Source organism: Drosophila sechellia, chromosome 3R (assembly GCF_004382195.2).
Source record: "Drosophila sechellia strain sech25 chromosome 3R, ASM438219v1, whole genome shotgun sequence".
Classification (NCBI taxonomy): Eukaryota; Metazoa; Arthropoda; class Insecta; order Diptera; family Drosophilidae; genus Drosophila; species Drosophila sechellia.
Window position 1 is genome coordinate 12,958,885 of NC_045952.1, and position 16,770 is coordinate 12,975,654.

The window sequence follows — 16,770 nt, forward strand, 5'->3', positions numbered from 1 at the left end:
CAGCTACGTCTGCAACATCTGCAGCGGCAACAACACGACAGCAACATCGACATCGGTTGCCGCTGCCGAATCCAGAGAGAGTTCGGGGAAATGAACTTCCCCAGAGAGAGGATGAACGCACTCGTGCTCGTTCTAATCGGCATTTTCGTACATTTTCGTTGCAGTTGACATTCGCTGGCGCTGGAAAATTGTTCATGTTGCTGGCGAAAGTGCCAATAAAATCATAAATAAATGTACTTTATCACATTTTTTTAATAAAAAGACCCTACTCAGCTCAGTTATTTCCAACCAAAGAATGTTTAAGATTTGTTTACCTTGCATTTCAAATCGGCTGTCGTTGAACTCCTATATACATATCGCAAAAGATTCACAATAATGCAGTTCAGCAACCATTGAAAATATTTTTTTAATTCCTAATCAATACCAATTAAATTTAGGTGTTACCCAAAGGCTTGTATCTACATACATATATGTTATTTGTTCTTGTTTTATTTATCTAGCGAGCCCATTATGACGATTTATGGAAAGTTTCAGGAAAACATAGGTAGTTCCTTAGCTGTGATATTGTGACAGTCAATAACATGATAAACACCATAATCATATTTAAGAAAAGCCAAGCCCATTGTAAAAATATAAACACATAATGAAATGGTAACTCAACATTTTTCATGTTGCTAAAGTTTGGAGATTAATTTCTTGATTTCTGTATTAAATCCATAAAAACTTAAAACAGATTTAAAGAGAGTCGAGCGATAATAAGTATGACTGATTTTTTAAAAACATATTTAGCATTTGGCTTTTTGAATAATAAGCTCATTAAATTACTCATCTAAGGGTATCAATTACTGCACCTGCCCATTAAAAGTGTATCATTCGAAAATGTCCCAATAAAACTAAATTATACTTCATCATATCGATTACCATTTTTATTTACCGGTAAGCAAAAACACAACTTTTGGTCGTTCAATCAAGTGAAGAAGAGCAACAAAAACAACGACCACTATCAAGGTCAATGTCTGATGGGAGTAGTGGTGGCGAAAACAGGGGGAGGCAGCGATTTCAGCATTTTCCTGCTTTTTTCTTCTTTGTTGCTGTTTTTCAGCTGCATGTAAAAGTGCAATAACAACAACACCAGCCGGCACGAAAATTCAATGTTATGTTTCATATCACCAAAGAAGAACTCTCTTTCGAAGTTTGAACTTCGAAAATGAACTCGGTCTCTCTCGCGCTCTCTCTCTCTCCGTAGAAGTTGCTGGCGCCTTAGCAACATGTTGCTGACTGGTGCACACTTTTTTTGTTGCAATGCGATTTGTGTTTACGCATTTTTTTCGCACCTCCACTTACTGTTTACGTTTATCGTTATACTTTCACCTTCTGCGCCACTTTGGCCCCAGCCCCGCCCACTTTTCCGCCACCCACCCACCGCATTCCTTCTGTGTTTTGTTTATAAACATTCTTAACTGTTTGTTTTCAATGCAATTCCATTGTGCCAGTTGCTGAAAGCAGATGAAAAAATTAGGTGGAGAGTGGAAAATGTGGAGGCCTATCTTTTGAATGGGCTACACTTGAAGGAATTTTCATGTAATATATCTTAGGGCCTAACGAATGGAAAGGTAATATCTTTTATTAACCAAATGTTACAAAAATTAAAATGTATTTATTTATTTTTTACAATAAATATTATCAACTACCTCCAACTATATTATAATCAAAAATATTGAAACTACTTTTTGTTTCTGTGCACGTACAAGTTGTTTACAGAACGGAGAGAAATTCTTTATAAATAGTTATTTGTCGACAGCAGCAGCGACAAATGCTTTTGGCCGCAACTTAGTCATAGTCGCTAACGGTAATATCCATGCTCCGCTCCTCGGAAAATCCCAACCCCCCTGGAAAGTCCACCCCTTCCAGACTCATTAGGCGCGTCAAGTGATATGTTTGCCTTTGCCTGTTTCCCGGGGACCAAACCGAAACACATTAGCGGCTCATTCCCTGCAACTTGGGGGCCAAAAGCAGAAAAGGCCACGCAAATTAAAGGCGCATTAAGTGATTGACCAATGGAGGGGGGGGAAAACTGAGGGGTAGTGCTGGGAAATGGCGACCACACGCACATTCTGAAAACTCGAAGAACTTTTGGAGCAAAACCGCAGAAAAGATGCAAACTGAAAAGTATCTTACGGCTGCAGGCACTCTGGAGAAATTGCCAAACCCAAAGATACGAAAGTAGAGCGACTTAAAAGTGTATCAAATGTGTTCATACAACATTCATAAAACATATCTTTAGCTCCAGCCAAAACAAACATTTTGCAAAAGATTCCAAAATCTTTTAAGCTTAGATTTATCTTTCGTTGAAAAGTTGCTCGTGGGTACAATAGTTTCGCAAGTATGTGCTAGCACACGAAAGTTATAAAATACATATAAATGTACATAGTGTACATACATAAATGTTAAATTGGAAATGTTTAGAAAAGGATAAATTTTAATTAAAAAATGTACATGTGCTTTAATAATCCGTGCCATATAAGCCTTCTAAAGTTAAATTGATTGCCAATAAACACTAAAACTCTTCAACGTTGCTATGTAAAATTTGTAAAACAAATCTCACGTGGTCTACCAATTAGTCCTCCTGTTTGCCGGTCGCCAAAAATTCATAATACAAAATGCTCTTTTATGTATATCGGCATACTCTCACATGAACGCACGACAAGACAGCTGACGGCGAGGCTTGTTTGCAGATACAATAATTAATAATTCCGGGATAATCTGCATGTTTGTCAAAGTGATACGGTCCAAAAACGGCAAGAGGAGAAAAATGTGTTCGCAAAAACCGAACACAAAAACACCTACACACGCACGTGAATATTGAAATCTGTGTGCGGAAAAAGTAAGCCAGCCAAAAAACATTTCGGAACGCTCAAAACCATCTGCATAAATACGTTTAGATTGGGTTTGAGCCCGATTCCCCGCCCCTGAAAAGAGGTCCTGTTAATGATGCTATGCGATTGAGCTGGACATCCTGCAAGCCATCCATCCACTTCCCCTTTTCAATTGAAATTTTGCGTACTTTACAGCTGTTCATGTGCCCTCCACATTTGACATTTATTGCTGCAACTTCATTAGGTCTAAGAAAATATTATTTTTCGACAAAATTTTGGGTACAAAATATAGTTTTTCGAAAATAAAACTGTTTAAAGACATTAATTGCAAAAAATGGTGAACTCATACCCATATCCAAATATCTTTTAAAACTGAAAGTGGAATAACCTAGACCTCAATGATATGTTCATCATTGAAAATGCAACCTTCAGATAGAAGGCTGATTTTATTTGCATCTGTATCTGTATCTTAAGAAAACAGACAGTGCTCATATCTTATCGTTATCACTGACAAACTTTCTGACCTTAGTAGAGAAGAGTTTTCCCAATCTATGTAGTTCAAGGTTCCTACATATTCCGTTTGTGGCATGCAGCAAGCGGTGATATGAAACTCTGAAATAATCTCTCAAATGATTTCGCACAATTCCCGTGTGAGATAACACAAACGCACCCATCCACCGCCCCAATGTGCCAATTTCAAGTGCAATTATAATTTTTGTTTGTCATGCAAAAACATCAACAGGCAAAAACAATCGACAATGGGAAACGGCAGGCTCCAGCGACAAAATGGGGAAAAATACGCAAACAAAACGAGGCACGAAGTGTGGGTGGTGGCAAGGCTCCAAGGACGACGGGGGTGATGGTTGGGCGTAGGGAGTGGTGGAGGGGTTGGAGGGCTATACGCCCACAATCAAACTGGGTCACATGGCCAGCCAGTGCAATTTGCATATGCATGAGTGGCAGGAAGATACAAAGAGCGGTGAGATATATGTATATATGCGGTGCGGTCAGGATCGGGATCGGGAAACGGAATGGGGCAAGGAAAGGGGTGAAGCTGGGGACAGGTTGCCGACTGGAGGTGTGCAAGTGTGTCCTGCACGTCCTTCGGCACATGACTTTACAGTTTTTCGACCTCTTCTAATAAATTTCCGACCAAGTGGAACATGCAAAGTCACCAGAAGCGGAAAACACACGCAGCATAGGTGCACTGAACAAATAATTATATCATATATTATATAAATCTTACATCAATTAATAGCTTAGAGCTTATGGGCCTGACTGCATAACTATAAGTTTAAAAGATAAGATAATATACTTATGATATTTAAATATTTTAGCTTTCGGCTTTATACTTCCTAGTTTTTCTGTGCATTTTACAAAGATACCCAGCTACCTATATAGTTGTTAGTCCCCCATATATTGCAGATATATAAGGCTCGTAAATCAGCGCCCAACTGTGTCACCTTTTGTGGGGGAGTCGAGGGGATTTTCGCAACTGGTCCAAAAATCTCTCCAACTGTGTCCAGTATTCAGCATATTTGCCAATGGTTTTTCTTTGCCATGCCGGCATCCTGGTGTGCCTTCTGCACTCGCATGCATATCCTTGATACGCTTTTGTTGCATTATTCTAATGTCCATGTGGGGCATTGGGCTTCCTTATTGTTTTGTCCGATCTGCGACCTTAATGCGAGCGGTGGGTGCGTTCGGTTGTGGGGAGTGATTTGCATACTCAGCTGGTCCATTTTTAGCCAACTCTAAACTACGCCCACCTTGGCCATTTCGCCCTGCCATGGGTAGGCGTTTTAGCCCACATTCCACACTGCAGTTGGCCGTAATTAAAGGTGTTAATGCCGTTGATAATTACACTCGCCACTCGGCCCCAAAACCCCCCTTTTGTGCCGACTCTGCTATCGCGGCGGCCATAAATTGTTCGGGGTCAGGCACACACAGAGGTGTGTTTTATGTCCTGTAAGTAGTTGCTATTTATGGCGAACTTGGCTGCAAAGAAATCCAGAAAGCAGCAGTTTATAGGCGGTGGGACTGCTAAAAGCCTGATCTATTGAGGATTCCAGTTTCACATTGGGAGTTTAAGGTGTTGAATTGGGAGATTTAAGGGCAATTTACGTATTAAGTTACAGTTCTTAAATACAACTTAAAGTATACAAATTCCTAATAAGTTATGCCCACCCCAATCAGTATAGGCTTATAATCAGATGAATGTGAGCTAGATAAGTTTATAATGAGATGAATGTATTGCAATGAAAGCTAGATAAACATCATATAAAGTTGATCGCTAATTAACATAATTGGCTGCAGGGCGTGCAATGAATATTGCAGAAAACAAATTATTGGACATGAATAACAAAGCAGCCCCTGCTCACCTCCACCCGCAAGATAATGCCATACCAACTATGGCCACTTGCCCACAAAACTACTTACAGTTCATTGCCCCCGGTCCCGGTTCTAGGAACCCCACCCCCCCATGTCCACCCGCTCGAAAAGACCGCCTGTGGCTGAGACATATGACATTACAGCAAATCGAACAGAGTTGCCACCCAACTGAGTGAAGCAGGCCCAGGAAAAACCCATTACAAGCAGCCATGTAAACTAATTTAAAAGGTCGCCTCAAAATCACCACCGAAAGAAACAACAAAAGACGTTGGGCAGCGAAAAGGAAAAGGGGGTTCCATTTGAATGGGGGGAGTACGGTTTTCCGGCCGAGGGTTGACTTGGCTAATGAAGAAAAAGCAGCTGTCAGCTGTGCATTACAAGGCAGAAGGATATTTGCGAAAACAACCAAAATTCAATCACTCCCCCCAGCGAAGGAAAAGCCACCCCCAAAAGGGAAAGCCGGGAAATGCAGGTCAAAGGCGTTAATGCACATTTGTCCAGGCCGGGTGAAAGCTGGTGTGGGGTGGACACACTGTAACAAGTGTCAAAGCCCCACCCTGTAAAAAAGAAAAACACCGGGGGATGGCAACGATTTATGAAAATGCCCAACAGAAAAACGGGAAAATCAATGAAGAAAAATGTGCTGAGATGAAGAGTGGAAAAAAAGTGCCAACAAAATCAATTGAAAGCGAATTATAGTTGTTGCAGTTAGATAAGCTCCTCCAGCTCCCCTCCTCATGCGACACTCCTTGCCCCCTTTTTTCTGATCGACGTGAGTTATGAACCTCTGACTTTTCCAGCTCCTTTTCCGACAGCTTCTTTTCTATCTGAAGGGAGAGCCCACAGGCGGCAGGACAATTTAGCTCGATGACTTTTTCGGGGGTGTGGATGGTCAAATGGGCGAGTTTAAGTGAGAGTTGTGGGGTCAATTTGCAATCCGAGCAACTTTGCCTTGAAATGGGGAAAAAAAGAAGCGGAAAAGAAGCCTGAGAAAAGGAGGGAGTGAAAAGAAATCAAGCTGAAATCTGATGATGAGCTGCATTTCGTAATTATGCCAGGCAATTAAACGATTAAGCCTCAATGGGGAAACCAGTTAAGTTGGGGGAGGAACTGGGCGTTGGAAGTGGGCATGATGGGGCTTCTCCACCTTGACTTGACCTGGCCAGAAAGAGGAAGGGTTAAGAATTTATCGGGTGGAGCAGGCGTGTAATTGAAGTGCACTCGGTGGGGAAAAGAGCGGGAAATGCGAAGAATTATGACACAGAAGCGGGTGGAATGAGGGCAGTTGGAGGTGGAGTAGTAGATGGCCAGGGAAGATATATGCGGCGACATCAGCGAAGTTTGCCAATCAACTGGATGGATTAGTTTGCACTTAAGAGTGGGCAAATCTGAGCAAATATCCAATAGTAGTTATAGTTAATATAATTTCATTAAAAACATTCCCGACTTGAAACACTTTAAATACCGAACTACCTTATACCATCCTTAAACCTACTAGAATTTTCATGAGCAGCATGTTGCAAAAGGAGTTTTGTGCTTGAATAATTTTATTTTATTCAAAACCACATTAAGCCGCACTTAAACTTGCTGCCCCACCACATATTATCCTCATTTAACTTCGTTCCCATTTCGGTCGACTATTTCCACACCCAGTAGTTTCCACACTCCTTGTTTTGCCTGACAAAAGCTTTGATTTCACTCACTCCCATTGACCGCTGACCCTTGGGCTGAAGTGCAACCAACATAAAACTCCCCGGCAAACACCTCCCCTCATCGGTGGACTACGACATGACCATTTGCAAGACACTTTGGCAACATTTTACAAGGATCCAGGATCGGGCAAAAAAAGGAAAACTTTCATTTATGTGCGATGCATGGCCATAAAAGTTTGTGCCTCAAATCCAGAGAAGCAAGTTCGAAAGTGCGAGTGTTTGTTGTCTCACAAGAGCGAGGGGTGGCAAGGGCGGCAGGGGCGTGGCAGGTCCAAGGCAAACATATTTGGCAAATGCGGAAACGGAAATATTCGCACCAGGGCGAGACAACAGCCAGCAGAAGTGGAAAACACTTTTCGGGCCCAACATCTGACAACTGGCAGTGGGTTCGCCCTTCTCGATTTTCCACCCAGAGTTTGCCTCTGTCTATCTGCCATTCCTGCCTGGGAATCCTCCCTTTTGCCGGCTCCCTTTTCGCCCCCTTCCATTCTTTTCATATTTTCTAAATGCATTTTTATTGTTCAATTTCAAACTGCGTCTGCAATTTTATTTCGCCAGTTCTACCCTTGGCCCCCACCGCTACCCCCCTCCCTTCAAATGTAATTTTCCGTATTTTTCCCAGTTTTTTCCCCTTTTGGCAATGTGATAAGAAAAGTTTCTTTAGTCTTTTTTTTGCTGCAAACGGATTGCGGTGGAAATTGTTAGATATCGCAATCTAATTAGGATATAATGATGGTTTCCTTTGCGGACTTAAACGGTGGGTTTTGTTTAAAGTTTTTTGAGCATCGAGAAAGTTTGAATTCATCATTTTCTATGCAAGAATTATTTAAAATGATGCTTGTATTTGAGTAAATCAATTGCAGCTTAAGGCTTAAAAAACATTTTGACAGACTTAAGAATGTGCAATGCTCAAAAATATATTACCCATGAGAAATTTAAGCAACGAATGCCAAGATTTAACAAAAAAACTTCAGAAACTCAAAGTGAAGAAAGGCAATCGCGGAAAATATTCACGAAGCCATTTCATAAAAATTTGAGGAGCGCCAAATTAAAATATGGAAACTTGGCAAACAGCTGGACTGTCTCTAAAATGCAAGTGAGAAGGCCATTGAAGTCGACCACCCGCAGCGATATCCGCCCCCTTTTAGCCCCCTTTCCCCACCCCTTCGCCCCTTGTTCGCCATCAAACTTCGCTTCTTTTTTTTTTTGCTGGCGGGGCCAAAAAACTGAATAATTTAATTAGAAATTGCCACTTCTGTCGCATTGGACAACAAAAGCGCGGCAAATTGGCTAAAAGAGGAAAAATCCAGGGGGTTCCGGGCCGAGCTGCGGAAAAAAAGAGTTCAGTTGAGTCGAGTTGAGTTGTTGGCTGGTTGGCTGGCTATTGGTGTTGGTGTTGCTGCTTTTTGAGTGACGCATGCAGAAATTGGCAACGCTCACTTAACAGCTGCCGCGGTGGGCGGGGCGGAAAACTGACAGCTGGAAAAGCGGGAAAGTGGGCGCGCGGGCACCGGGCTTTTACAAGTGCCAAGGCAAACACTCTTCAAGTAGCGTAGTTTAATTAAATTTCGAACATTTTTCCAACGGCACTTTACATTGTACCGCCAAATGGTGTGTGCAGCGCCGAAAAAAAAGGGGTGCTAGGTGGGCCAAAGCGAGGGGCTGGCACTGCGAAATAAAGTTGCAAAGTGTCAAATTGAGACAGTCTCGCACAAAGTGTTGCCCCCTTTGAGAAAACGAGGTTTAAGAAATATGAAAGGGAAAGTCTCTTGGGGAAATCGAATCGCATTTCCTTGCTGCGCTAATTGCTTTAAATAAAATGGAATTGTAGCTTGTAATTGATATTGCTTTGATGAGCATACTCATTGGAAGCTCTTAATTTATTTAGACCAACATATGTTGCAGACTGCATATATAGAAACCAATTTTGGCTAAGGGTCAAAACCTTTTACTTACAATACTATCCAGTTTTCTACTGCATCACCTTCTTCTTACGTAATCGTGGAATTCCTGTGAAATATCCACCTATAACTGCCATGATTTCCCTTTAATCCAATCACTTTCACCCCATTTTGCTCGACTAAATGCCAGACAAAATAATCCATGAATTATACGCGATTGATTTGCCACCTGAGCCCGTCGACTAATTGTCCTCGGCTCGAGGCTGATTATCACCTTAATTTTGTCGGAACAGAGTAAAAGGTGGCTACACCATTGCTTCTCATTAGGCAGCCTTATCGGTGCCCCTGCTCCTACAGCTCCTCCAGCTCCTTTCGCTCCATCCGTAATCCTTTGTGGGCCCTAAAGTAGCCCATTAAACGGCAGTTTCATCCGAGCCGATCGGCTTTGTCGGCTGGCTCAAAGGTCAATAAACAATCGCCGGGCAACTTGCATTGATTCTGTTACCCATTTCCACAAGTCAGTCAAACAATTAAGGCCACAATTCAGAGTTAGCCGAGAAATTATGGTGTCACCACAGCGGAGGTGACAGGCGACTTGGCTGCTCGGCTGCTTGGGCCGCTGACAAATGATGGCCCGCTCCGAAGAGGCCAGGAAAAAATGCTGACTTGGGAGCTGGTCGGCACATGAGCAGGTAATCCTTTAACCTGCCGCACAGACAACTCAATTCTGGGGTCAAAGACAGCACACCGACAGGGCTTCGCTTCCAATTGAGACATTCAGACATTGTCATCATCGTTCTACTATCTCAACTGAGGCGGCGTTTATCTGAGGCCAAAAGGCTGGACGAACAGGTAGGGAGCAGAGCCAGGACAAACCAAACCAAACCAAACCTCAAAGGACACTTTCACAGGCGAGTGCACAAAAGGACACAAGACGCCGAAAACTTCATTGTGCAATTGGCACAATTAAACATAAAACCAAGTCACATCGCTGGCGGAGCGGCTTCTCTGAGGTTGGAGATTTTCGCCAGAAATCAGCAGAGCAACCGATCCAACATCAAAGGCCAAATTGTTTGATTGTTTGTCACAAAATGTTTATGCTTGACTGCGAAACAAACAAACAATTGTTACCTCAAAACTATTTTTAGGGCGGCAGCCTTAGAAGCCGCTCAGTTTCCCTGGGAAATCCACCGGCAATCTGGGGAATCTCTTTGACCAGATTTTGGTTAGCTTGCGTTAATCGGATGGCGGTAAAACCGACCGCGGAAAAGGAAAAGCTCCTAAACCGCAGCCTTAACCTCGGCCGTGTGAACTGCAAAACCTGCTCCTTGTTCAAATAATTAAAATTGATGTCCGCGCTGGCAAAAATGTTTGGCCTGCGAATAGCGGAAAATTCCGCTTGCAAGGCCACTGCTGTTCACTACAGTAGCATAATTTGATTAAAGCATCGTCCTGGCGCGGAAAAGGGGTCAAAGGTAACCAACAGCGTTGACGAGAGTTGCAAGGTGAGCTAGAGAATTTATACACTTTGGAAAATCTATATCATCTATATCATCAACTAATAAAAAGTCAGGTATGTGGGAAAACCAATTTAATTCTTTTCAGATTGTGAGTGGATTTTGCATTGGCTCACTTGAATTGGTTTCTGTTCCAACTCCTCAACTTTTTGCTGAGTGCATCATAGCTACTCCTTGTGCTCTCCACGAGTGTGTCAGAATATTTGGAAAATTTTGACGCAGTCGAGGCGCAAAATACCCAAAGCATGCTTCAGTCGACTCTCGGTCAGGTCGCTTTTTATGGCTCGTAATTACACCCCTTTGGGGGCTGGCGAGGCACCGATGGAAGTGGCATTAGCCATAAACATTGGGCTCCCAGTGGAGCTGTGGATTCCCTGGGCTTTAGTTTAATATTCGAAAATGTTTAAATATAACTTTATGACGCAGGATTTATGAAATTAGGAGCCCGAGTGCAGCAATCGAGTTTTGTGAGTGGGTCGCTTGGTTCCGTTTCGACCTTGTGACCGCAACGAATTAATGGCCCAGCTTGATTTCTAACAACTTTTCTGAGAGTTTTTGAGGCTGGCCGAGCAGCGGGATATTTTCGGGAAATCGGAAACACTTTAAATGTCCTTGACCGCGAGCGGGTACCTGGGAAAATGTTCACACTCAATTATCGACGGTCGACCGACGTCATTAGCAGCAAATTAGAGTCGCTGACCCACTCACCAGGATGTTGGGCAAACATGTTGGAAAAAACAACCCATGGGCAACCAGAACTCAAACGGAGTTTGGTAACTCAATCCAGCATGGCTAAACTATCCGGGAAACGAACTAACGCCAATTGAGCTGTAAACTTGTCGATGCCGAGATAGTGGTAGCGTGAAGAATTTCCACGCCAATCTGCAGCACGCAAAGGAACCTCAAATGGAACCTCAAAATGAACACAACCCCAACTGGGCCCTTACTGCATCACATGACATGATACACATTATCCTAATAATGAGAAAACGAATTTAAATTTTCAGTTACTGAAAAATTATCCATATCGAAAAGTAATCAATAAATATAAAGATATTATTAACAACTATATCTATCTTTAAACCCAAAAGTATCTTTTATGCACTGCATATGCTCTATGCTGTGTACTGATATTTTTGTTCTCTGCGCCGAAAGTGACTTTGGAGTTTCTGTTTGTCACAATCCGAATTCTGGGCCTACAATCCGATCTAATCACCCAAGATCTCCGATAGAACGGAAAGCAAGGGATCTTTCTCCCCGCGCCGATCACAATGCACGCTTTAATGACTAATTATAGACGGACTTTGTGGAATAGCTGAAGTTGTAGCTATGTATTCCGAGGCATGTCACGCTATGATGAGTTGTCATAAAATCCTCAGTGTCAGAGTCGAAGTCAGCATCCGAGATGAAAATGAAGATGAAGTCGGAGTCCAAGTCGAAGGGAAGGGAAACTAACAGAGAAGACAGCTCTCTATGGCCTCTATGGTCATGTCAAAGTTGAGGGACAAACGTGTCGTAATTGATTTTTATGGTCTTTGTCATTGTAGCTGCTTGGCCTCGTCGCAGAAGAACCCAAATGGTTTATGACGTGGCAAAGATCGTAAATCCGTCGCAGCTAGCCACAGTATGTGCTTGTCCCCGTTTTCTATGAGCCCAGTTAGTAGTTGCCAATTTGTATTGCCCTTGCACATTTACGACCTTGGAAGGCTGCTATACTGCGACCTTCAGGAGATTCACTCTCAGCATGATGTATTCTGGAATCCATCTAATGCCGGGATGACCGAGCATAAACAAATTATCGACGGTTAAAACAGTATGATATCATATGGCGTAGCTGTCAGCTGGGTAGTTGGTTTCCGATTTGGTTTCGGTTTTCCACCGACCTCTCCAGAGGTGCCAAGGTCAAGTCCCTGGCAAGGTAGCCTTGCCCCTTATGCTTCTACGGTTAGCCAAATTCGCGTTAGTCACACAGTTCTGGGTTTTGATGCGGGGCAAACTGGGCTGTATATCACTTGAAGGTTAGCTAAAATCAATTTCATGGTGAAACATTTATAGGAGTAGCACGAAATTCGGAATATTTGCTTAACTTATTGATCGTTTCACAGGAACTTAACCCAATACGTTCCACAGATTTCAAACCGCTTGAAATATAAAATTCAAAATAAAAACCCCAACAATATTAAAAGTTATGTTTATTGATCATCATATTTGCTTTCAAATGATGCAGTTTTATTGGCTTTTGCTCGTACAGTGCACTTAATTCGTGATTTATTGCGATATTAATCCAGCATTAATATCAATTCAACTGCACAAAACCCACTCGCAACCACAACGAGAACAAGTTGCAAGCATTTGACCCAGGCCAGCGTTAATTGATTTAATTGCAAAGAAAAGCAATACGAGTGCATCACGCCCCCGTCGCCATCCTAATGCGATAACAAACAAAACGAAAAGTTCGACAAACAAAAGATGGGGGGTGGACCTGTGTTGGAAAAGCGCTGGCTGGTAGTATCAGGGAAATATTAAAAATTAACAACAAAAAATAATTTCCCATAAATTCTCGTTAACGTGGCCCTCCCTTCCCATCCCCCTCTATCACTTCACGCTGCCTAATTAAAAGCAAACACATCTAGTGTCTGATGATCCCCAGGAGGCTGGGAGTGCGAGGATGAGCAGCCAGGCCACTGATAAGCGAGAGAGATGGCTATAAGTGCTGAGAAAGAGAGGGCAGATCCAGACTCTGTCGGCGCTTCATACAATTTGTCTCATAATCAAATATCATTTGTTAATGTCTAGCCCTGTGAAAGAGAGGACCACGGCGAGATCTGCGGGCGGCTGTCGAAAAGGGAATTTGTTATATTTATGCACTGGGAAAAATATTATAAATATAATAACACCAAAAGTAAGAACTATTTCATTTCTACATAAGCATAAAACTAGGAAAATAATATCGGTAAATATGCCCAACTAAATCATTTCTTTTCACAGAATTTCTTTAAGTGTCTTAGTTAGAATTTCCATTTATAACCATTTCTCTCTGTGTAACAGAGGGTGGCGTAACTTGATATGTATTTTAAATGTATGCGCGTAAACATTGATAGCATATTGATGACCAACTGATGATGATTATGCTGCGGTTGAGGATGTCCAAAGACCTGGATGATGCAACCGCCTCTGTCCGCAGATAAGATGCAGCTGGAAGTGGCATCCACTCTGCGAGGATCTCGCATCGATGAAAACAAATGAAATGCAAACGCCCTTAATTAAATTTCCCTTCGTTTCTGCTTTCCTTCTTCCGTTCGCCCAGGTTGCCCCCATATTATTTCCCCCCCTTTTTGATACCGTGAAATTTCCTGGCCACACGAAGATCATCACGAAGCCCGAAGAAACGAGCGAAACTGGCGTTTTTTAATGTCTCAATTTGCCTGCATTCGTTGAGGGGGAATTGCGGTGGAGAAGGGTCCCAATGTCTTCATCAAAACCACGATGCACAGCAAAACGCGTTAAATGAGCGATCGTTAAAAGGAATTGCGAATCGCGAATCGCGACTCGCTTGGCTTGAGTTCACTTTGAGTCTTGTCTTCGGAGGCGAGCTCCCTTCTTTTGCATCGCCAGCCCCGGGGCAAAAACGGTTACGTACCCCTCTGATAGGCGGTACTTGCAGCACAGTGGTTTAAGATCATGGAAAAAGAATGCGTCAATCTGTTTGGAAAAAGCTTACAGACAGCATTGTTATCGTAGGAAACATATTTGCTCAGGAATATGTAAGATATAATAGAAGAAAACAAAATATCTTGATGGATTTCTATAATTCATTAGCTTTGCAATTTATGCATGTTTTCATTGCACCTGCAATCACTAACCACTGTACTTCAACGAACTGCAGCGAAATTGTTTGCGTTGTCCAACAACAACAACCGCTCCACGCAGCAGATACACCGGCATCAAAAACCCCCACACAGCACACGACGTCACGACAAAGCACTAGCAGAAAGAGAAAGACACAGTGGGCTAAAAGAGATAGATGGATTGCCCAAGAAGTGAAGGCAACAGAACCTTGCCCTAATCGTTCGTCACACTCGCTGAGAGTTTTTTGGCCCTTCCATTTGGCATTACCCTTTAAAGTTAAGGGGTAACAATCATAAACTCAGAAAAATAATAGAAAAACTGCATATCTGAGTATTTTTAAAAATTTTGAATCTGAAAAAGCTAATCTACGATGCTGATTAGAAAATATTATAAGCTTTAGATTGTAAAATTATTAAAACGAGATCATAACTCCCTAAAGTATCTGGAAAATGAATACATTGATAAGCTTTTACTGAATAGTTTGTAATGGATCCCAAATTATAGTGCCACATTTTGAATATAATTTTAAATTATTTGATTCCTATTTGTCCTTGGAAAGAGTATACATATGAGCATTTTCAAAACTAAGTAAAGTTATTTCTTGCTCTTTTTTGGATGCTAGTGGAAGTGATGCCGTTGTCGCTGGCTGCTTGCCGCTGATCTTATCGGCAATTTGTCATGCAAAAATTTACTGCCGCTACAAGTCGCGTTTGCCAGGGGAAGGGGGAGCGGGTGTGGCGGTGTGCCTCCCAAGGGCGGGGGGTGGTAAGTACTGCCCCCGTTTGTTTATAATAAAAGTTGCTTGTGCGGCTCATGCGGCAGTGTTTTATAATTTTTTGTTTCGGTTCCCTTTTTTTCCCATTTTTTGGGGGGCGGCTTCAAAGCGTTTGTACAGGATGTGCGTTGGTTTTTTTAGTGTCTCCCCGAGCTCCAAGCCCCCCACCACCCGCTGCCCTTGTGTGCCGCCTGATCAACTCATACAAAATGTGTCGATTAATGCGCTCCAGATGCTCTGACAGACACTCGCACAAAAACGAGAGGAGTGCGGCCGGAATGCGCCTTTGATTTGTTGGGGCTCCGCAATCCAGTGGTGGATGAGGGGAGTTGGGGGTACGGCCATTCACGGACTTGGAGGGCGGATGGGGGGTAGGCACTGGGCTGACACTGATGAATGTCAGTCGTTTGTCAAAACGCACTGGAAAAGTGCGTCGAGTTTTTGCCGCTCCAAGGGGAGTAAGGAGGCACATTTTGAAAGCGAAATGAAAACAGTAACAACAAGTGAGAAAGAAATGGTTGGGGATTTTGGCTGCCAGATACCCTTTATTCATTAGCTACTCTAAGAAATTGTAAGTATTTAGGGAACATTTGTTTTACTCCACATATGAATATGTTTGTAAATAATTATACAAATAATAATACTTGATTGCATTTAATTTAATTCATAAATTTGTTCACAAAACATCGCGATGAAAGTACAAATTTAAAAAATTTTAACAATAATCAACATTTACTGGTTGTGTAATATTTGTGTACAGTATACCCCTATTTCTGAAAGTACCCTGCATAGAACCTAAATGAAAAGCAATGAATGAATGAGTGAGTGAGAGAGGCAGTGAGTGATAGGGAAGGAGTACTTGAAGGAGGGGAACTGCAACTTGGGATTTGAACGCTTTCCCCCATCCTAACTTTTGAAGGGAGCGTTTCCCCCTTTGGGGCTGAACTTGGGCTTCCTGAATCCGAACGTGTGTGTCAATGGATGACGCCACTCCTGGACACCTTGAATGGGCTGCTCCATGTGTGTGGCCCCCAGAGCCAAACAATGGTGCTCAATGCTCCTCATAAACGTGTCTCAGTGACGGGTTTAATTGCTGCCACCAGGACTGAAGGCGCCATGAAAAGTCAGACAGGTCACCGGAAAGTAGGAATCTAGCCAGCAATATTTCTGGCCAAAGTTAATCCATGCAGAATTAAGCCAAGAGCTGGATAGACCATCGGAATCTGTTCCATCTGGTGGCCAGAAGCACTCGAAAAATCCCAGACTTCGACTACCTGCCTTCTGTTACCACATATTAGGAACAAATTATTACATTAAGCCTATTGATAAATCAATCCGGAAAAACCATACTGCGCATAAGAAAACCGCCTAGGAACGCTGAAGCACTTGAACATTTTCCTTTTCAAGATCGCTGGCCAAGTGGAAAAAAATGTGAGCCAAACAAAAGGATTCAAGAGCAGAACAGTTGTTGAAATAAAATACGAAATGAAATATTTTTCACCAAACATTTGGTGGGTCTCCCGTCCAAAAAGGTATATAGTCATTAAGATAACAATCTGAACGACAGAGACATGAAAACTAGAACAGAAATTGTCATCAGAAAAAGGGAAAACAAAACAAAAATTAAAAGGACAACATGTGTTGCAAGGATCCCAAAACAAAACCGTGGAGGGGCAAGGACAACAGTTGGTCTGATGAGCAATTAAGATTGAAAAAGAAACGAATGAAAATTCCGAGTTGTTAAAAATT